This window comes from Nesoenas mayeri, assembly GCF_963082525.1.
Source record: "Nesoenas mayeri genome assembly, chromosome: 3".
Classification (NCBI taxonomy): Eukaryota; Metazoa; Chordata; class Aves; order Columbiformes; family Columbidae; genus Nesoenas; species Nesoenas mayeri.
Genome location: NC_137544.1, coordinates 80,248,695 through 80,272,889, shown reverse-complemented (window position 1 = coordinate 80,272,889; position 24,195 = coordinate 80,248,695).

The window sequence follows — 24,195 nt, the reverse complement described above, 5'->3', positions numbered from 1 at the left end:
CTTGTTGAAAACACTCTTCAGCATTCCCTGTCCTTTGTGGGATGACACTGTGGGCATGAAGCCAACACAGTGCAAATACATCAACCATTTGTCTTAAATATATTCTGATTTTTTGGCCTTCATATTTGCCTTGTAGCCTTTCTAATCTTTGTATGGGATTTAGTGTGTTTAAATAGGACTTAGATACTTAAGTACCTTTGACGACTTTGTGGAAGAGGTGTTGATTTCCTTTCTTCTATAATCCCTACATAGATATCTTAGTTACAACACAGAGACTGTCTACAGAGCTTATGCTAATTCAGGACGATGTGTGAGATACTACAGAGCTACAAAAAATGAGATAGTCTTGTAGAAAATATATAATTAGGGATAATGTGAAAACTGGAAGTAGATAAATAGGAGGTCAGTTTTCTGAACAAACGTTTCGGTTTCATGCAGAATATGGTTGAGGGGGTTTATGCATCTGTTCTGCATTGGGATACTTCATCTAGTACTCAGCCGAATGCAAATTTGTCCTTGAGAACAAGTTATCTAATTGCTGCTGCAAAATGTAGGGAGATACAGTGGCATTTCCCAGGTGGATACTGGAGAGAGTGTTTGGGTTAAGTCCCAGAGATTGTGGTGGGAGTGCTCTGGGGATCTGGTCCCCTAATCAACCAAGACATCACCACTGCAAGAACCCTCTTGCAGCCAGTGCAACAACAGCACTTTTCAGATAAATGAGAAAAGAAAGAAAAAAAAAAGAAAAAAAAAAAAGAAAAAAAAAGTTTATTCAGAAAGGAATGACGACTTGGTCAAAGCTTTTGCTTCATCTTTTCTGGCAATGTCTGGACTGCAGAGAAGACACAAGACTATCATAAGCTGTAGGCAGCTAAGCAGCTCCCTGTGTGCTCAAGAGGTTGGTGGCTTCACGGTAGCAGGGCTGGAGTCCAGACCTGGCGCATGAGACGCCTACATGATGGATCTGGTAAATCAATTTGTCTGTAAGCACAAAACTTCATTATACTAGGCCCTGAGTTATTTAATTTGTGAAATCCTACTGAATCACAGACCCAGACAGTGTGACAAAATTCATAGCACTGCATTCATTTCTGGTATTTTTTGTTTTGTTAGATTTATTGTGACTGATCGCGATTTTGTGCATGAGTGTAGTCATATATGAAGATATATGAAGTTATTGTCACTCATGGATATGTCTCCACAGTGTGTTGACTCATTACTAGCAAAACAACTGTAAAATAAAATTATTCATAGATATACAAGAGCCATTTAGCAAATATCTGTCTGGAAAGAAAATCCTGGTGTGATATTTTTTGTCAATTAGCAAACATGAGCTTGGATGAATTTCCAATTGAATGGAGTTCGGTAGGAGGCATTTTGTAATAGGAATGGGTGATGTGATATAATAATAGAATTTATCTTCTTGTTACTGGTTCTCATTTTCCTCCTCTCACTTAATTGTTCCCTTTTGTGTAATTTTCTAGTCATGCTAACTGAAACCATAAGTTTCAGTATTTAATACTGTGGATACTGAAAGGCAATTCATTTTAATAGTCAGAAAACTACCAACTGTTATAAGCCTACACACATCTTTATCTACTCTTTACAGTCTCCTTTGGTTGCTTAATTGTGCGATTTGGATTATCTGGTTTCACTGTTATTTATCTATTTGTTTTGTTTCTTAAGTGACCAATAGGTGTTCATTTGCTTGTTTGTTTGTTTGTTTGTTTTATTTTGTTTTGTTTGGGTTTTTTTTTTTTCCCCCTGAAGATATAGTCTGAAAGTCAGGTTTAACAAACATATATTTTAGGTATAAATGTAATTTGATAATTTGCTACCAAATCTTCAAGGCCTTACTGAGTTTTTGTGCTGTGAAATGAGTCTTTGAAATATTAAGAAACTTACATCAAAGTATAATAAAAAGGGAGCTTCAGTTAAAAAAAGAATCCATTTCCTGTCTTAGTATTCAACTTATTGAATCAAGTGGAGAGAAAGTTACAGATGAATCAAATGAATATTCTCACTCAGTCTAGGGCAGAGAAAGCAGTTCTGAGGTTTTTTTGTTTGTTCATTTGGTTTTTTGTTTGTTTGTTTGTGTTTTTGTTTTGGTTTTGTTTTCTTTTTTTTTTAAAAGATCATTTAGTCAGAGACTATTTCCTTTTTATCTATATAAAACAGAAGATACCCAAAGTGCAGAATGGTCGAAAGAGTAAAAAGTTTGGCAATGAACTATTGCTAGCATTACAAAAACCTTTAAACTTTTGCTGATTTGGTGAAAAAAGGTCCATACATTATTGTATGGACATTTGGATATCTAAGAATTTCAAGATGATGGAAACCTATTAGTTAAGTATGGAAGAGAATGTAGTTAAACCCATTACAGCTGCGGATCCTCAGTACCCATTCTATCTATTTATATGTATTAAAACAAATGGACCATGTGTTTTTTATCCATTCCAAGTATACTGACTATGTAATAGATATTTTTCATAAAAAGTCATGTTAATTTTTTAATTTCTCTAACATCGATTATAAATAGAATGTGCAAAAGATCTCATTATATCTTTTGGAGCATTTACAATCTGGTGCTCATCAATGCAATATTTTTTCAAAATGAAGGCATTAGTTTGATATTTCTTTGTTTTGTAGTGGTTTTCATCTACACTTGTTGGTGGAAATGGGGAACATTCCTGAGAGTTATTCATATTTTACATTAGAATGTAAAATAGTATGTTGTTGTGCACCTATCCCAGTGCACATACTTATGTATATTATGCAATTCTGTCATTCTTTTTCACAACTATTGTGTTGCTGCAGCATCACTGGAAACAATGAGAATTCTGCTGTTGACTGTAGGTAAACCCACAACGAGGTCCTTGTTCAGAAAGCAGTCCTATTGATTTCTCTTAAATCACTTGCAGGTCATGGTACTATTCAGCATGAATCAGCATGATAAAATAAAGCTGTAGGTCCCTTTTTTACATAAGGAAGTATAAAGAAGCACAGAAAACAAACTGTCTGAACCTCTCTCCTAAGACTATCTTGACATCAAGTCCATTTCTATTATGGATACACAGCCTTTTCACTGTGAAATATGTTTTCCCTAGTATAATATATTGATATTTTTATTCAACAAATTCAAGACCAGCTGTGGGAAAACTACAACCTGTTTTTAAGGTAAACTTAAACCACACTCAAATGGTACAATGTCATCATCTTTTATGGTTATTCTTTATATGTATGCTTTTATATACAAATATATATATATAGCCTATACTCTCATTTTCTTCTTGACACTACCTTGTTTCCCATCTCCAGTTCACTGGCATGTTTTTTTTTCTTTTCTTTTCATTTCTTCAATGAACTTCATTCTCACTCTTTTTTGTTGTTGTTTTTTTTTTTACTCCTGCATTCTCTCCCCCCTGCCCTCTTTTCTTGAATCTTTCTTCTTAGACAGCATTTCATTTTATGCTTCTGTTCTTTGAGAAGACAGTCTTCTCCTTTTTAGTGATTGCTATTTCTATCCCAATTGCTGCACATTTAAATGTGCTATTCACTTTCTCAACTTGCACTAAGTTTTATCTAGTCTACTTTTCTGTTTTTCGTCCAGTTCTACCTTTCCACTTCCCCTTCATTTAGGTTATTCTAGCTGTTGTGTTCTACCTTACTCTTAGTTTTCACTTCTACTACCACTTTCTTTCACTTGATCCTCTGACACCTTTCTCTCTTTCCCAGAGGAACATGGAAGGTGAACCTGTTATTAAAGTGGCACAACAGAGGCAGATGATATTTGATTAATTCCCTCCCACCTCACTTCCATTCTTCTGCAGTTGCTCTGCTCTGAGCTTGAGAATTAGGACAGAAAGGTGGGAAAATATGAAATTATATTTTGAAGTGTGATTGCTAATATGTTTCAGACTACATAGTTATTACAGTCTTGATTGGTCTTCTAATGGGGAATCAGACCTTCCTAACAGAGAGATTGGGGCAGATAGGTTTTCCTCAAAATATAGACAAGACTAGAATTCGGATTTTGTTATTATGAAAATAATGTCAGTACATGCACATGCATAATACATCCCTAGTTCCAAATAATTTACAATTAAAAAAACACCTGAAAACCTAAAGGACTTGGCAATAAAACAAACATATTAATTGAACAAATATTTGCATTATGTTCATATCCAGGCTTTAGAGAGCTTATTCTTTCCTAATTTTCCAAGAAGTTCAGGTTAGTTTTACATAGATAACTGAGTTTTAGATAACTGCTCAAATTGGACCAAAGAAGTAACTGCTTCAGGTTTCTCCCTCCCTGATAGAGAAGTCTTTGATATAGTTTCTACACAGATGGTCAGGCTGAAGCATTCTGAGTTCACACCAAGCAGTTTATTGAGAACAACCATGGAACAGGCAGCAAAATATTCCTTCACAAAGCAGGTCTACTGATAGATTTTGTGTTCACTTGAACAACTGAACTCATGGTAGTTCAGGAAAAAAAAATTGGTCTGAGAGCCCACTCTCTGCTCTCTTACATGTCAGAAGTATTTTTGTCACTCCAGATGAAAACATGAGAGTTCTCTCTTATCCCTGAGCCCACATTTAAATATTGCTCATGCACTGTGAAACCCTCTGGAAAATTTCAGCTGGGGAACAGATATTTCAGCTAAGGCTAGATTCCTCACATGCCACAGCACTGAATCCCTGAACGCATGATCCTTCAGGCTACCTTGGGGCTGACTTGGGAGATCGAAGCAGAATGCAAATGTGTTGAAGCAAACTACTTTCTAAAAAGCAGCAAGAGAATAGATGACTATTTTAAATTACTCACACATTTAGCAACATCCAAAGTTTTAATTTTGCATGGACAGTCTGCTGAATTTATATATGAGTTGGTGCTCTGACCATGTCAACATTACTTGGTTTAACTTTTGCTCCAAGCCATGATGTGTCACTGTGTTACTTTGAAGCAGGTTTTATTTCCACAACTGTATCAGTCAAATTCTGTACAAATTGAGGTTATTTGCTAGTGAAAAGGTCTGCTTAGGACTTTTATTTGTGAGTCAAGAATGCACTGGTGTATGAGCTAAAGCTGTTTTCATTAGCTTACTAAAGGTGGTTTATTTTGTTTTGGTTTGTTTTGAACTCTAGATTCCCCCTCATATCAACAGGTATAGTCAAAAAATAATACATTTTTCGGAAATACAGATTCACTAATGGCAGGTGCCATTAGCTCACCTCTTGTGATTGCCTGCCACAGACCATACAATCTCCCCATGCTGGCTCTGGCTTGAGCTTGCTAATTGTTTTTGACTAAATAGCATCTTCTGGGAAGGCATGATTTACCTGAAAAGGTAAATCCAGTGCCAAATTATGTAGTAGATTAAAAGTATGAATCTTTCACCTCCTGAGACTTAATTTAGACTTTGATTCTAAAACAAGAAATACACCAAAGAAATGCATTTATAAATTGTTGGAGAGAGCGGAATCAGTGACATACAGACAAGATGGTGCACAAGTTTCATAGACTCTGGATTTAGTATGCCATTACCTTTAGCTGAATAACAGACAGACTTAGAAAGATGTGCAAAGCAGCTCACATATTACCAAGCTTTTTTATAGGAGTGAAGAGAATCTGGTAGCAGGAAAATCTATTACTAATGTGATATAGTGTTGCTGGCCAGAAATCTGCAAACTGATTTTCCAGTTCAGCAGTAGAATTGAGGGAAAATAAAAATTCTTACCAGGCAGAGAAATATTCTATAGTTCTGCTTTCTGGTGGGATGTACACCAATCTCCATTAACATGAGTCATGCAGTACATGCTTCTAGGTGAATGGGTTTCCACCTTCCTTCTGCTTTATATGGATGAATTATATAGCTTTAGTTTAGTCTGCATTGTTGCAGAGACAAAATATTCATGGACAATAAGGGTCTATACTTTATTAAATATTACTAAATGTTGTTTATTTGCATCAAAAATATTGAAAGAAGTTGAAGTAAGAGAGTTCCATCTTCTGAAGACACTCTATGTTACCTAGGGTCTTTAAAGTACTCCAATTTTTTCTGTCTTTTTTTCTGACCTTTAATAGAGATGACTTTTTGTTGCTAAATGAAAGGTTTTGTCCTTTAGGTAGTTGTTCATGGTCAGTTACATAGGTAGACTGCTGCATACTTCCCATTACTCAGTTTTGCTCACACACCAATGAAGCATCCTCCCAGCCTGGGGCGTTGTGCTGGCCATCCACAGAGACAAACATGTGGAAGCTCTTCTGACTTCTAAGTGCAGTAGCACTTTTGAAACCAGCATAGCATCAATAAACAGAAACAAAGGCAGTGATGGTAAAGATGTACAAGATAACGAACACCTAACTCTCTACTTTAGTTTCTTTATATCCAAATACAGAAGAATTACTAATGTGGGGTTATGGTTCTTTTTTTTTTTTTTTTCCTAACTGTATTGCATGTGGTGAAGAAAATTATCAGTGAAATTATATTATTGGATTTTATGACTTAATTGGGATATAAGAGGAGGCTTTTTGTTCAGTGAGTGGGTTGCTGTGCATTCAGACATCATTTAATAGTACTTGGTATATTCCACACTTTTGGCCGGGGAGATCTTCTTTCAAATATATATTTTGGTACTTTTAAAATAGTGCCAAATCTCTTTTCATCTCTTTGCCCCAGACCCTTTCCAATATAATTCACATTTTAGTAGGGAATGCAAGTACCCATGTAGAGTTCTGCAGGTAGACAGGATGGTGACAGTAATGTGATCTAATCTGGAGTGTTTCAGCTAGAGTAGTCAGCCCTCGAGAAAAGCCTCCATACCTTTTAAATCATTCATGTAATAGTTCAATTTAGTTTTCATGATCAAGAATCCCTGAGCAGACTGAAAATTACAGTCTGCAAGTTGTATTGGCTGAGAAAAATGCCACTTCTATTGCTTAGCACATCTTTATTTCAGTGCTTTGAACTATTTTCCAAAAAGCAAAAAGGGACTTGCAGAGGCTATTTCCTCAGTTTGCATGTTTGAGCAATCCCTGGTTTTCAGAAATTGCACTTTACACAGGAAAAAGAAAAAGGGAACATTTAATTGTTCATTCATGACAGATAGGTTTTATCCTCTCTTAGGGAAATGTTCTTCAACATTTTAGACTTTGACTGGCTCATAATTTCACCCAAACATGTAGTAAAAAAAATAAAACCAGTAATTATTGCTGTAAGCTACTGTTAGTTTATGTTATTTGTGTTTCCTTGGATACTGGTGGTTTCTCCAGGTTGGTTCTGCCTCACATTTATTTCCAGCATTTCTATTTGTAAAAGGCCTGTTAGAGTCACAGTTTTGGGTGCTGCCACCTCACAGGCACTAGACCAGCAATGGAGGAGAAAGTAAAACAGGAACTGTTCCAGCACACTACAGTTTCTGAAAGGCCTGAAACAAATAGTTTACAGCAGACATGAACTGAAGGGTGCTTTACAAAGGTGTGCTACACCTGTAATATGCTGAGGTGTTCCTTCAGGAAGAAGGTTTCTGCAACACATCTGAGATCCAACATATACTTTTGCATTCCAACCTTTGTTACCTTGTTATCCTTAGAAGGTATTGCATAAGGGTTCACTTACATTCAAGCAAGTTTCCACTCATCTCTTACTTGGCATTATTATGCCATCTCTCTATGCAAGGAAAAAAAGAGCCCATCAGACTTAAGCTCCATCTCACTATTGTCAAAATAGAAGATTAGATGGATTTATTTAAATAGCTACTGTAACATATATATGCCATGATGTACCTACCTGAGTTCTGCAAACCAAGAAAGTTTTGCTGTGCCTAAACTTAAAAATATGATCTACATAAAATGTAACTGTTTTCTTTGTGAAATCTATGAATAATGTTTTATCTCTATACTGTTTAATTTTTTTTTTCCTCCAACACCTGTAGTTTGAGCCTCATTCAGTTCCAGTAAGGAAAATTTCAACAAATCCTCAGCTGAATTCTTAAGTCATGAGTGTTTGTGATAAATACTTTTTTTTTTTTTTTTTTACCCCAAAATTCTGTCACTTAGAATCCATGAATCTGGTGAAGTCTAAAAACTTTACCGTAAACCTGGCAACATCTGATGGTTTTCAAGAAATCCCAGTTGCTGAAAGAACTTGTTTGTAAGTCTTAACTTTCCTGCATCTTTTTCTAAGTCCATGTTTTCCCAGGCAAGATTTCCATTCTGAACTCCAGAGAATCAAATTCAAAACAAAATATTAAGTACACCGTTCTAAAGTCAATGTTATGATTCAAATGCAAATTTGAATATCTGAAAATATTAAATCCAAACATTTTTAAATGTCTCCAATTTTAGTTTGTTTGTTTATGTTCAAGGACAGAAGAAATATCTGTTTGGAAGTCTTATTAAATTTGAAAGAAAACTTTTTGTTAGTTAATTGCTATGAGCACAACACTCATCTAATTACTCATATTTCACACTGGAAAAAAAACACCAAAACTTTTTCATTGCAGAAAATGCCTGAGGCAGGTGATAATTTAACAGTGTAGCTTTCAGAGAGAAAGTTGGCATTCACTAAGTGGAGAGAGGACTACTGCAGGTGAAGTTTATAGCACACCCTTTGTCCTTTGCCTCAGGGCTTGATCTGAGTATCTAGAAAGCAATACGATGTAAAGTAGCAATGGACTGACGGTGTCTGCATTAAGATCTACTATGGCTTCTAAGGTTTGCAGATACTGCTTTTTGTCCAAAACTGGTTTTACACATGTGTGGTAACCAAAGCAAGGACTTCAACTTTGATTTCTTGTATTGTTGGTGAGTGATATATCTGCTAGATAACAGAATAAATTGCACTTTCTCCATTTAGACCAGCAAATATTTAGTTTATTGATATAAAGTAAATCAGCTTCAATAAAAGAAACTATGAGAGAGAGAGAACTTCTGCCAAAATAACCCTGAAACTGACTAATTAGTGGAATCACTAACTCCATTTTTGATGGGCCAAAGTGTCTAGTCTGTATTTGAGGAGAAACCTAGCTTTCTCACATTCTGGATGAGTGTCCTGCCTGCCAGAGTCATCCTCTGTTGTAAACGCAGTCTGCATTCTGATGGCAATAAATCCTCTTTATTAAAACTGATCATATTGAAGCTAATCTATATATGTAGACATACACATAAGTAAAACACATATATGCTTGCAGAAAGTTTTGGTTTTGCTGACTTAATTTTTCAATGAAAAGCTTTCTGCCAGAACATTTCTGACTGGCTGAGATAGCAAGACAGGCATTGTGACTGATTCTGCCACCTGCATTTTACTAGAGGTCATATTTGATAATACTTGACATCAGTTTTCATTTAAGCTTTCTTGATAAATGTGAGATTCAGCTTGAGAACAGTATAATATTAGATTTACCATATGATAAAACTGTTCTTTATGTTTTCAAATTAGTAATTTTGTAGTATGTTGTACTATATGTTCAGAACATGTCAAGATTTGAAATCATTAGCATTGTTTGAAATGCAGCAAATGTTGTGTTAATTAAAACATGCTCTTACAGTAAGTATTAACTTTAGGTATCTAGACAGTGCAATAGCCTTTGGCACAGGGAAACATTAATTGTGCATTTGTGAGGCAGTCAGTTCTAGAGTAAAAAAGCAACCAGTTGAGAGCTCCTAGCAGGAACAGAGATACAAGGGAAACAAACATACTAGAGCGAATCCTTCACTAAAGGACATACCATAGTATTTCCTCACAGTAATTGCAGAGGATGTAATTTTTTAAGATGGCATATGAAAAACAACAGGCTGCATGGTACTCAGTCCGTGGGGTAGGAATAAACTCACTGTACATTCAGGGAACTAAAAAGAAAAAAAATCATACCTACTATTTATAGTAAAGTTAGCTCAATATCTCTTTTTTTTGTTTTGTTTTGTTTTGTTTTGGTTTTTTGTTTTTGTTTTTTGTTTTGTTTTGTTTCGTTTTGTTTGTTTTCTCTTTTTAAAAGGAAATTATGATAGGAAGAAAAGGTAAAAATGTAAAAATGTAAAAATGTAAAAAAGGCTTACCTGTGGCAGGTATCTTCTCTCGTGTTTGCCTCATTCCAGTTAGGCTCTGCAAAAGCCATGACAAGGTCAGGGCACGTATGTGCTGGAGCTTCCTTAACCTTCATTCTGAGTTTGACAGGCATTTAAGAGAAAAAGATTAAAAACAAAAAAAAAAAAAAAAACAATAGAAAAGAAAAGAAGTCACCTTACAGCACTTAGACATTTAAAGTTGTTGTGGTGTAATTAACCACTATCCAGATGTGATTATGTTCATTTCATTGTATATGCAATATGGTATTTCCATAATAACTGGTTGGGACATTGTATTTATATTGTTCTGTATTTTAAACTTAGAACTTATTGCTATTGATGTAATCAACAGATACCATGACGTTATGAGACTTAATGTCTATAAAGTCACTATACAACCATCCAAATATATTTAGCTCTCAGTCAATCAGACATTAAACATTATAAAACCGTAGAGGATTGTTCTCACCTTAGAGTCCAACATTCTTCTCTGTGCATATGACTAAATGGGTCATTTTATTCTTCTTTGCTTCTTGTTAAGCATAAGACAAAATCTCTTTTACACTCAAGAGCCTGGTTTGGTAATGGTGTCTTCATTCTTCTGATGCTGGCAGTTGTCACAACGAGAAAAGGCAGTGTGTGGGATCCAGTTTGTCTGCTATTGGTCCAAATTTTCTGTCATGGTCCATTGCTAGATAATTTAGTTTGGCTCTTCTGTTCAAAGATCAGGGGAGGTGGATCCTTAGAGCTGCTGCATATTCAAGGCTCTTACTCTTCCAAATACATCTCCAGATGCAGCTTAGTCGTATCTAGGAATAAAGACCTACTGACTCCAGATTTCAGAAACCTTGCTGTGAAAACTAGGCAGGCTAGCAAATGCCAATCTTTCCCACTAAGTCTGAAAGGTGGCGGAATTCTAGTAGATAAAGCTGAAGTTTATCTTTTGGATCATACTTCGGATAGAGATCTACACCACTGAGAACTTGCATTTCAGTGGGGAACTCAGAGCTTGTGTAATTGGATTCGTGTTTTATGCACAGAGTTAATGAGACAGAAAGTTCCCTGCCTTCTTAGCAAACACTTAGAATACCTGCCAGTAAATAAACATTTATTCAATTTTTTCAGCAAGGATTTTTTCCTGTTACTGAAATCCATTTCTTAGTTAACTAGGTTGCATCTCATTGCACACGCTTCCGCTGTGTATCAAACACTGCTAAAAACTTGCAACGTGGATAACAGAAACTATTCTCCTGGGCTTGGAAAGAGGAAGCCAAGGACATACTTTAGCTGGAGACACGCCACTCAGTGGCAGCTGATGACAACATGCTGACCTCCATTCAGCTAAGACTTCCTTAACTAACTTGATCATGACCTGGCAAAAAAAGTCCTAGGTAGAGCTAAATTAAAAATCTACCAGTTTTCAGCTGAATTGAACTTTTCTAGCAAGTTACGTTTGTTTTTTTCAATGGCCTTTTGAGCTAGGAGAACTCTGCATAAAACATAAAGATTTAAAGGCATTTTTTAATACGTAAAGATGGAGGTTTCTACCAGTTTCTATGTTTACACAATAAGAGATATAAAAGAGGATGAGTTTTGCTCTGGGGTTTATTGCATCCCCAGTTAGCAGCACACAGTAAAGAGGCAGTAGAACTCAGATTTTAAAAATATGGTAGTTTTTTTTTTGAAAAACTTCTGGAACTAGTATTTTGCAGTAAGGACCAGAATACTGCAGAAAGAATCCATTGTGTTTTATCTTACAACCCAAACAGGGCTTCTACAAGTATATAGGTGATAAAAAGGAGATCAAGGAAAATGTGGACCCATTGCTCAGCAAGATGCAGGGCCTCATTAAGTGGGACATGGAAAAGGCTGAAGTACTGAATGCCTTCTTTGCCTCAGCAATGTGCCCTTGTAGCAAAAAGGCTCAGACGGGTTCTCATCAATGAGTATAAACATTTGGTGGGAAGGTGCAAAAAACGAGGAGTCAGACTCTTTCTAGTGGTGCCCGGTGACAGGCCAAGAGGAAAAGGGCACAAACTAAAACACAGGAGACTTTGCCAGAACACAAGGAAACAGTTTTTCACTGTGAGGGTGACTGAATACTGGCACAGGTTGCCCAGAGAAGCTGTGGAGTCTCCATCCTTGGAGATATTCAAAAGCTGTCTGTCTGGACATGATCCTGGGTAGCCTGCTCCAGGTGGCCCTGCCTGAGCAGTGGAATTGGACCAGACGACTTCCAGACATCCCTTCCAACCTCAACCTTTCTGTGATTCTGGCATCCCATTTGTAAATCAGAGGGTCCCTGACTAAGGCAAATGAGAGTTATTCTCTTTCTTTCAACCAAGTGACAAAATAAGGGTATATGGTTCTGATGTAACTTCTAGATTATTTTGTTTCCAAAAATATGCCTTAGAGAAAAAAATTGCCTTCATGGTATTGAAAAGGAATAATTGTATTCTCAAGTAATTATTTCTCTATAAATATCTTTATGAAGAACACACTGACACCAATAATTTTATCTTTCACAAGCTTTCTAGCAGTCCGCAGAGTCTACGTTATACAGTAGGCCATAAAATTAAGTTACCACAAGAGACAAAAGGAAAAACTGCATAATAAGGAGAGCTAACACATCACCTTTTTGCTGGGCAAAAATAGAACATCATAATATGAAGACTTTGTATTTTTTTGTATCTGTGAGCAGTTGTAATTAATGCAATATCTGTCTAATATAAATGCCAGTAAATCAGATGTCAGGACTGAATGAAAAATCTCTAGTTTTAAAAATTACATGTTGCCACAGCCTGAGATATGAAATATGAATGCCCTAAGAACATAAATTAAAATGCTTCTTAAAGCATTTTGTGAAAGTATTAGTCTATGGCAGGGGAGGAAGGAACAATTATACAAAGTGGGTTATGCATAAGTGAATTGTATCAACATGAAGTAAATATAATAAATGATAAGAAAAATACTTTTCCTTCCACCCTTACATTCTCTGTAGCATTCTTTGTTTTTTTCTACAGTTGAAGAATTGGTTTAAGTAAGTATAGGAAAACAAAAGCAAGTAAAGAGTATTTCTACAGTACTATAGTACCTAGTAGCAAGCTCTGGAAGGGGAGAAAGGGAAGATTAAGAAAATACAGGAAAAGGAAAGATAACATTTATTAAATTGACTTTTTTTTTCCCCAAATAAATGAAATATGTGAAACAAAGTCTTCTCATAGGAAATCTTAAATTGAAAATGTGAATATCCTCTAGAAACTAATCATTTTATTCACTATTCAGTATCTCAAGAATTATTTTACCCATAAAACCCTACATAATGCCTATAGTCAATTCATCTCGTAATGTGTTTTTAGATTTGTGTTGTGGCATTGGCATAATTCTGCAGGACTCACACTAAGGTCACTTTCCAATAAGACACTGGAGCATATAGATAGGCTTATGTGTTTGAACAGTTAACAAGATGTCTAGGCACACGCACCTGATGAAAGGCCTATGGTGAACGAGTGATCCCAAATAAGACATTATTTTTTGTCACCCAGAGTCTTGTGACTTGGTTTCCCCCACATCACAGCATGCTTAATGTTGTTTAATTTGATGAAGAACATTGTGGTCCTTGCACAAGGGTGTTGTGGGTGTTGTTATCACCACAGGAGCTAGCCGTGCTCGTTGCTGGTGATCCACACTGGGGAAATGCTGAAAAGCATACATCTCATATAGACTTCAGAAAAGCAGTATGCACTTAGCCTTCTGATAGTATTTTAGATTTTTTTCCCCTTCTTTTCTTTTGTTATTTATATATTCAGAATAGTTGGAAGGTATATGTTTTTAGAAGGAAAAAAGAAATTCAGAAATTAATGAAGCTGCAGTTTGATTCACTAGCATCATGACCTGTGAAAATTAATTTACATAATTGATAATTTACAATAGATCTTAAAGCAAGCACATATACCTATAGAGTTTTTGTAACCACAGACTTAAACAATACTGTAAAAGAAAGCTTTAGAATAAGGAGATATATCAGCCCTTGCTGAAAGGGCCTAGAAAAACTGAGCTACAGAAAGAAAGAAAACAGGTAAATACATTAGGATCACTAGCAGGGAGACTAACAAGTGACTGTTTTGGGTGCCTTAGTTTGCATGACTTATCCAGACAGATGTGATTGCTTTCTTACCTCAGTATATGAGTGAGGACTGTGCCATTGTAGTCAAAGTTTGTGAATTTTATTCTGAAGACTGCATGGCTGGCTGATGAATGTATTATCTGTTTATATACCAACAAAGACAGAAAGAGGCTGCATTTCTTCAGAAGTAAGAAAACCTAGTCAAAGTTCTGTAACTGAAGTCGAAGAAAATATATATAAGTACAGTGAAAGAAAATCATATGGTATACATTTTCAAGTGTTATATTTACTTGGATACCATTAAGAAAAAAAAAAAAAAAGGTAAAATTTAAGTGGTGTTTTTAAAATGTGTGTTCAAGCTGTATAAAATGTAAAATGCTGAGATCAGTTAGCAGAGTGCAAGAGGACAGCCCTTACTTCTATGTGTAACTGTGTCAGCAACATGGTCATGGCAGTCTGGGTATGTACACTGCCCACTCTCCCTTCATGTCTCTTTCTACACTGAAGTTAGACAGACTTCTGACCAGGGCAATATGTGACCATTTGATCCTATACCCAAAAAAATAAGGCTGGATTCTACAGTCTTTTGAAGGCTTCTCTTAGTCCACTTCTTTATAATTTCCATATTTAAGTGGTACATAGGATATAAACTATTAAGATGTATTTTTTCAAATCAAACGGGAAAAATCTTTATCTAACTTCAGATGCCATGATTATTGTCTGTGAGGATCACTGGCATCTGAGTAAGAAGTGGAGTGGGATGGGAAGGACCACTGGCCTGCCAGGCTGGCCTGTATAGGGTGTATGTATAGGGAGACAGACACTGCTCAGGAGAGCTTTAGATCAAAGCGCTGATACTTGTAATTGTGTAACTGAAACTTGTAACTGTGCAGCAAGCCAATTGCTTTGCTAATTTCTGCCTGATCCAGAAGTGTGTTCAGAATCCAGTAAAGATTTGATAATTTAATCAGATGTCACTCAGGCATTTATAATGTGTTGCATTTTACTGGAGTTTAATTTTACTTAAAAAGTTTGGAAGACTTTTTCTGAAGGACTATGTACTTTGCAGACAAGGTTTAAATTTTCTTTCATAAACCAACACAAATAAAATTTCACAACCTACAACTGAGTTATGTGTTTGTTTACGAATGAGGAAAACAAACTAATAAACCAGTTAGTCATTGCTAATGGCTTCTGTGGTAATTGAAAGACTAACAATTGTAGAAGTTTTGTTTTACTTAATTGTTTTGCACCTCTCTTCTCTTTTCAGAAGAACAGTCTGATGCTTGGATCCAAATTGTTCTCTGTCTAACATGGATTTCTTAATATCCTGCTGTTTCGAAAGCATACTTTATAGACTTCATTATTGACTTGTAGATCCATTATAACTGAAAATCAATCTGGATATAAATCTTAATCCTCAACAAGCTAAAGTGACTGAGATTTCTATCCCAATTGTTCAATTCTTCTATATAGCTCAATAAAGAACTATGAAAAAAAACAAATCTCCAAGTTTATCAGTGATGTTGGCAATAGGAGGAGCTGAGGCTGAAATGGTTTAAGAAAGCTAAAGGAAGAACAGTGAATTTGAAAATTATGTTAAAAACCTGCAAGCAAAAAATATGTTTAACTTTTATGTTCTGGATTAGATGTGATGTTGCTCTCTAGTCAGCTGTATTTTAAACTATAAAATTTTACATCAGGGGAAAAGGAATTTTCTTGAGTTGTCTTACTAAATCCTCAAACAGAACACAAAAATATGAGCTGGTGAATGATCTTCTCTTATTCATCTTAGTGGAAAGTTAATGCATAACCAAAATTTCGTCAGTTTAAAGAGAAAAGGAACTATGGAGAAAAGCAGAATCAGTATTAAATTTGGCTTAGGTTAACCACAGTAGAATTTCCGTTTTGTTCTTGTGAACACTTACGCAGGCACAGCGCAAGAAGAGCCAGAGGCCATGAATGCATTACAAAGAGCAAGTTTTATTTTAGTTACCTCTCTACTGGGGAATCTCCGAAGCCACACCTGAGCTCCCAGCAGAGGTGACTCCAGTGGGGATGCAGGTGCTGGTCAGTTCAGCCCTGCTGGGAGATCACTGGGCCTGCTGAGCTCACCTGTATTTCAAGGCTTCAGGCAGACGCAGCCTCCCGCTCTTCCACAACAAAGCAGGAATCTCAGACATAGTGATAAGGTGCCTAGAGTTTCTCACAGGCCTATGTTATCTAACACAGAAGTTCTACTCATCCAGCACACAAGGTCAGCAAAACAATTGGTGTGATGTATGTGCTTATTCTACAGACAGCTGCAATTCACTTGAGCATATTTACATTTAACTAATGTCCTCACCTATATTCCTGTATATTCCCATACAGTTCTATACTTATTGCATCCTTGCTCTGCAGTCACTTTAGGTTTTTTGTGTTGCAGTTTCCCCAGCTGAAAAACTTTCTACAGTGATCTTTGCCAGGTTTTCTCCTCCTAAAAATGAGTGGAGTCATAGGGTGTGGTGTTTTTTGTGTGTGTGTGTTTTTTGTTGTTGTTTTTGTTGTTGTTGTTTTGTTGTGTTTTATTTGTGTGTGTGTTTCTATTGTTTCTATTGTTGTTGTTATTGTTGTTGGTGGCTGTGTTTTTTTTTTTTTTTTTTGTTGTTGTTGTTGCTGTTTTGATTTTGTGGGTTTTTTGTGGTTTTTTTTTCCCCAGGCTGCTTGAAAACTTTCCAGTGTATTACCTGCTACTGGAGCGAAAGATGACTACTCATGATATTGAGATGATACAGTAAAAGCTCTTGAGAAAAGAGGTAGGATGAAGCCTGTTGATCAAATTTATCGAAATGAATTCTACCCAAATAAAAGAGTGGTGCAGGGTCTTAGAAAATGAAATAGATTAGAAACTTTTGTGCAACTCAAGCGCAGCAGGACAAACTTGATCTTAGCATCTCGTGAGGAACTATGAGTAACAGGGCTGAGTAATAAAGTGTTGTTCACACTCACACATGCATGGACTAAGATGTTATGCCTTTGATTATTCAGAATGAATGAGATACTTCCAAGCTAATTATGATTTTTATCAAAGATCACATAGTTTCCATGTACGGAAAAATAGGTCTGCTGCTTTGCTGACTGGGATCCAGAGCAGCAGTTTACATGAAAGACTAGTTGATATACAGAAGCTCCACAAATTAATACAATTTTCTTATTTTATTCAGCTAGTATTTTGGACACGTGAGTATTTCAAGAAAAGTGGCAAGGTTGTTTTTCACATATCATGAATTATACCATCTCACTTTGCAATAGGACTATTTAAATATAACAGCCCTAATGATCTTTGAGATCTAAGTAAAAGAGCCTGCCGACAAAGTCAGTTGAAGCAAGTAAAATATAATGAACAATTACAACAGACATCAGTATGTAACTGTCTGAAGGCAATCCTTGCAAGGAAATTTGTTTCCAGGTGGCTTAAATATCTAACAATGAAAGCTCAGGTTTTAATTTTTATTTTAATTTTTCATTTTAATTTTTCCTTAAAATGAGGACAGATCTGGAACAACTGCAGAAATCCCCAAAAGGAAAAAAAAGAGGTAGTGGAAATGATGAAGAAATAATTCTCATAAAGAATCAGTAAGATCGCTAAATGCAAGGCAAGTACAATTTGAGAAGTGTGACTGATGATAATATGCAATGGCATTTTAAATGTAGATGCATTATTTTAACCGGAGATAAATCAGAACTGAGCAGCCTGTAGTCAGGCTTTCTGCTATTCCCATAGTTTCTTTATTTTGTCTGGTTTGTTTCTTTTGTTTGTTTTCTGTTTCTTTTTGGTAAAGCCTGGGATCTTCTCACTCTCCTCTGCCTTCAGTCCTGTCTCCTTAATCTTCTTCTCCCCTAAACCAGAGGTGAAATCTCAGAAATGAGCCTAAGGAGGAGAAAAAGTATTGCTGCAAATGGTTGGGACCTAGAAGTCAAGATGTATAATGGTCAACTGAGAAAAAGTCAAGATTAATTATAAATTATAAGATAGAGTATAAAGTTTTGGAAGCCAAGGAAAGAAGAAGCAGAAGCAAAGACTAAAACTGTAAATCAACACTAAAACAGCCCTTCAGCTCAGCCTGCAGACTGATGGTGAAAACAAAGGGAAAGCAGGATACTGAATGGGAATGAGGGGATAAAATCCATATGATCACAGCTGAGCTAGAAGCAGAAATCAAAGGCTATACCTGTGCTGCAGGGAAAAGCAAACATCAGGCACACCATATGTGTTAAGTTCATTTCATTCAGATAAACCAGACATGGTTATTTGATCTGAAGAGGTTGTCATGTCAATTGTTGCTAAAGCTCCAACTTCTTAAGTGAGTTTATTAAGTGGATCAATATGATGTGTTTTGAGTATGGACAAAAGAAAAGGAAATAACAAAATGTTGACATTTCAAGGCAGTCTGCTCATTTGGTTCCTCCAGAACAACTAAGCACATCCTTGCGCAGCAGGAATAAATTGGGAGCCCTCAGCTGTCCAAGCTGCAAGATGCTTCACAGTACTTGGTTGTTTCACCTTTTCTATATGTCTCTCTTCATCAATAAAATGCATGCTTTAGGTGTGCAAATAGTCATTATATGACTTAGCATTAAGCCTCTGATTAAAACTAAACTGAGTTTGTTATTTTCCATAGGAGGCATCAGGTGAATTCTGCTTGAGGCTTTCTACTCACCCCATGGCTGTTGCACACTGGAGACCGGGCAGCACTCTCTGACCTGAGGTGGGGAGTATACATGCTGCAGAATGCTGTTTCATACATGCCTCCACTAGTCAGTGCCTAGCAGCAATTTGGGTGTCATAAAGTATATGAGACACAGGGTTTTCTCATAACTCTGCCTCCCCTGCTGTTGGGCATAAACACAAGTGTGATACAGCAGAGTTCTCACTGTCATTGTTGAAAAGTACTGATGTGGAAACTAATTAACCGGGCTGCCTTCAAGAAGAGAGCATGTTTGTTTGGGTTAGAAATTTTAGTTGTTCCAGCCTTTACCCATTGGATAAGACATTTGGGAAAAATCTCTTTTTCAATTATCTTGCCAATCACACATCTGTTATATTCAAATGGTAACTTAAACAGAAAAAAACTGTGTTACATTCTGTCATTCAGCAGTTTATCCCCACCTGTGGTTTTTTTGTTTTGTTTTGTTTGGGTTTGTTTGTTTCTTTTTCTTTTTTTTTTTTTTTTGGTTGTTGTTTTGTTTTATTTGTATTTGGTTTTATTTATGTTTGTTTGTTTTATTTCAGTACCTCTTATCAACATGCAAAAATACTTTTTCTACATCCCAGGTAAGGTCATCCTATCAAATTTTAGCCATTTCAAGAAGATATTTCAAAGACACCAAGGCTGTAATTCCCAGTGACAAGACACACTGGGGTTTTACAATTGCAGATATTATACAGCTTACTTAAATATCTACTTATGGCCTGAAATTCTGTTTTTTGTCTGAAGTGCGTGAGTCTGTGCAAAACTACATTGTCTTTACAATGATTTATTTCAGCAGTTTGCACAAAGAGGACCGTGAGTTAAGTGCCAGCTCTCATAAATTCAGCAGCTGATACAGCAATGAGATGGCAAGCTTCATCACCAAACCAAACTTAACAGGCTTTTTCCTCTGAGGAAGGTCCTAAGTGGGAAATACTTCTGGTTTTGGTACCAATTCAATGATGAATGCAGATCAAGTAGGCTTGGTTCCATGAAAATTTTTCTACTTTTGGCTATCAGGCACCTCAGCAAGCTAAAGGAGAGAATGCACTGCTCACATTTGTGGTCGCCTGCTGCCTGCATGCCTTCTTCACTCTCTACCATACACTTTTTCTATGCAGCAAATCTACTGACAATTAAGAGCTATACAGAGTTCATTAATGAGTAACAGATCTAGATTTATGATCTTTCAGAGGAAAACTTCAATTTCCTCTAAGCTTCCTCCCTCACACAGCTTATTGACATTAGAGGCAAGAGAAAGAGGAAACAATGTTTTCATGCTCATCTCTTATCACATCTTCCTAAACCATGTGAAGATGAATGTGTTATAGTTTTCACAAAAACAAACAAAAAAACAGTCGCAGCAAAGTTCAGTTTCCTTTATAGCTGGACAAGAAACAATGACAGCAGGAGCAATGATTAAAAGCTTGTCTTTAATTCAACAAGATGCTGTATATGCTATAAATGCTTTCTCAGAAAGTGTCATTTACAGATGAGCCTAACTCTGGCAGACTTGACCAAGTATTAAGAATTACAATTTTTAATTTATTCTTGCTCCTCTTTCTGTTCTTGGTGTGTCCAGGCTGTGTGATACCCAAGGACAACAGAAACTGACGAGCCTGCGCAGCCATGGCAGCTTTTACAACAAAGAGCAGCTTGTAGCCTGCTTGCTCACAGTTTGGACAGAACGGCACTGCCTTAAAAAGGGATGCTGTGATCTTGTATCTCCAAGTATAAACAAGGAGTAAGATGCAAAACAGCACCTCTTTGAGACTTGCCAGTGTTCTTCCTCAGGGATGTTTACTTCTACTCTGCTTCTCATAGGAGGCCAGAAGCACAGCATAGCCCAAGGTATAGCTCTTAAACGTGATAAAATTTGTGTAGGTCAGCATCAATGACAACTGGAATAGTTTGATATCCCCACCAGATATTTTAGAATTGCCTGAGATTTTTAAACTTAAACAAAATCCTTCTATATAAACCCCTTACACAGTCTGAGAATTAAAAAAAAAAAATGATCATAGGATACAAAGTACATTTTTTTTTTATGTTTTGAAAGCCAATAATGTACTTGAAAGTTGTTTTTTAACTTAGAGATGCAGTAGTGTAGAATCTACAGTAGTTACAGTAGTTAGGAAAATAGATGAGTACAGGTTTGTTGTTTTTTTTTTTCTGGAAGTTATTTTCACTGAATGACTTCCACTCCCTGTAAAGTCATTTGAGCTATCATCAATAAAGTTCTAATTATTGAGATCTATTTAATCAGAAGACTTACTATTGAGCCCTATCAGGTAAATAAAGAACATGGTTCAGAACAGCAACAGATCTTTCACTTTATTGGTAGCTCTTCAAAGCCTTGGAGGCAATTATCCTAATACAGTATTGAGAGACTTAGACTCAAGACTAAGTTAAGCTGACATCGTCTTGGTGGTTGTGGTTACACAGTTATATCCCCACACTGTGTTACTTTACAGGAAAAAAAAATAAAAGAGGTTTTCTGGGATGCCTAATTGATGTATAGTTTTAATGGACTATGGAAGATATTGTATAATTTCTGTAGTGTCAGTAGTGTAACAGAAAAAAGTCAACAAGCATGCGAGAAAAGACTAAACTTTACTCTATACATTAACATTTATTCTTTACTGTACCACTCAGCTACATACCAAATGATTTTCCTGCTACACTTCCAAGTTAAGCATGTGAAACTAATTGGTTTCTTTAGTTGGTTGATCAGTTGGTTGGCTGGCAAATTTTCAACTCTAATCAAGACAAAGCCAAACATAAAAAGTCAACTTTTTGACAAAAACCCCATTATTTTGAACTCAGACATTAGTTTTATTAAAAAAAAATTTTATTCAAATTGAAAGAAACATCAATTTCTTTGAAATGTCAGAAGAAAACATTATGATACCAAAATTAATAATCTGGTAAAACTAAAATAAATTAACTAATTTTCCATGTCACTGAATCTAACTCCCATCAAAAACCAGTTTATTTGAAATAATTTTCCTATACCAACTCCAAGTGAGAAATAATTTCTTAGGCATATTAAGAGGCTTGGCTCCTTAGTTCAAATCTGCACATCCACTTCCCCTGCTCATGAGCTGAATAGAGAGTACAGAAGACCTTTGTGTTTAATTGTGTATGAAACTCCTCTTTCTGTATAAAACTCAAATAATTTCTGTGTAATAACATTAATAAAATAACAAAATTTAATAATAAATACAATCTATAAAAGCATAATGCTGGTAACAGGCCATTTTTCCTGTTAAAAAGTAATGTAAGGAAAAATGTATCTTCCTTTCCTTATATAGATGAGAAAACTCGTCAGTCTCATCTTTATTCTCCTCAGTGCTCTGGTCCTATCAAACCAGGAGGCACTAGTTTGTTATGCTTTGTTCTTTCTTCATATCTTTTCCATCTCAGGAGTGATACCAGGTCTGAGCATGGGTGGCTGTACTACTGGAACGCACACCATGGGGTTCACAGCAGAAGTGAAGTGTAAGCAAAGGAAAGCTTGAGCAGCTCTGTGACATGGAGCAGCTCTGATACACTGGCACAGCACCTGATAGAAATTAGAGCATTCACCCTTCTGCATAATGAGCTGGCCTCTCCTCTGCCATTGTCAGGATGCTCCACTGCAGAGGCCCTTCCAGCTCTCTTCAGCCTTCAGCAAATGCCTACAGTGTCCCACTTTGTGCCCCTCCTTCTGCCCATATCAGAAGCCCATAGCCTCTAACAGAGCTTGCAGAAGCCCAACAATAAATATCACTGTTGTGCTCCTTGGTTCTACTTCACTTCTAGCAATTTTGGTAAAAAAAGGTCTGTATCACCTCTGTGTCACTTTTGACATCTAGAGCATTGAAGATATCTTCACAGTAGACAAAATACTGTGCACCAACAACATCTTAAGCATTCTAGATTCATCATTAAAAGAACAAAAACATACATAAAAATATGCTGTTGGCCATATGACAAAAGTCAAGTGTCAATATTTAAATGGTTATATGTTTAGTTGCTTTGTTGCCAAACATCATTTTACTTGATATTTCTTGGTTTACAATATGTGTGAGTCAGCTGTCATCAGGAACTCATGCTGATCTGCAAACAAAACTGGACAATCTGCTAACAAAACAGAATGGATATGTAGATTGACAATGATTTCTCTTTCATTTAAGGCCAAATTGGCTAATGCCAGCCTCCAAAATGGAAGACATGTCAGTCAACAATATCTCTCACCATTGTTTATTAAATCAAATCTTGATTATTCCATTGGAGTCAAACTGGCAATGCATCTATGGTTACATGTACAGTGTTCACAATAAATTACAATGATTTGTCATTTAGTTTAAATAGCTACTTACATAATAAATTATTTATGTCATCCGCAATATTAACACCACTGACACAGGACTGCCAAATATTTTCCTGCAGAACTGTTTTTCTTCTTTTATTGTTCTCTAAGCTCTCTTGATTTTAGTCTCCTCTTAACTAAGAAAACTCGGGTTTTGCTGCTTTGTTGAAGAAGACACACAACCTTGAGCTTCCAACCTGACTTTCCTATAATCCTTACGTCTTTCACTGAGTAAGATTCTTCGTAAGAAAAATGACAGAACATGACACAATCTTATCCATCCTGTGGCTGTTTTTCCTCAGGCAGTGGCTTTTTCCTTGTCACAGTTGCAGAATTTTCTCAACCTATCTTCACACTTCACATTTTCACTTGGATCCTAAAGGCATCTCTTTGCAGTTTTGAATGCACACACCCATGCTTTCTCACATAAAGATATGAGATGGCTGAACTACATCCCCAAATATTTCTTGTCTGTTTTAGGGAAGCAAGCTTAATAAGCCCACATTACCTACTCCTTCCATTTGCAAGCCTAAATCTTTATGCTCCGTCTTGTGCTGCCCCTCCCAAGTCTCAGTAAAATGGGTCATTTAGGGGAACGCAATTGCCAGGGGCTGCTTAGACAAGCCCTCATGTGGGACACAGAGGGTTGCACAGAGCTGCTGGGAGAAAGGGCTTGCAGTAAGAAACTTGGCAAAGAGCAGAAAGAGAACATGACGCAAACCTTTTCAGACTCTGGGAGAAGGGAATGAATCTCCTGAGCAGCAGGCTCACTGGGGAGACAGAAGATTATCTTGACTTTTAAGGTCTCCTGTCTTCACTTTCCCTTTGTTAGTTTCTCACTCTCCTTAGCAATAAAAACCTTTTCCACTGGAGATTCACCACTTTCCTGTCTTGTTCCTTTTTTCTCTCTTTG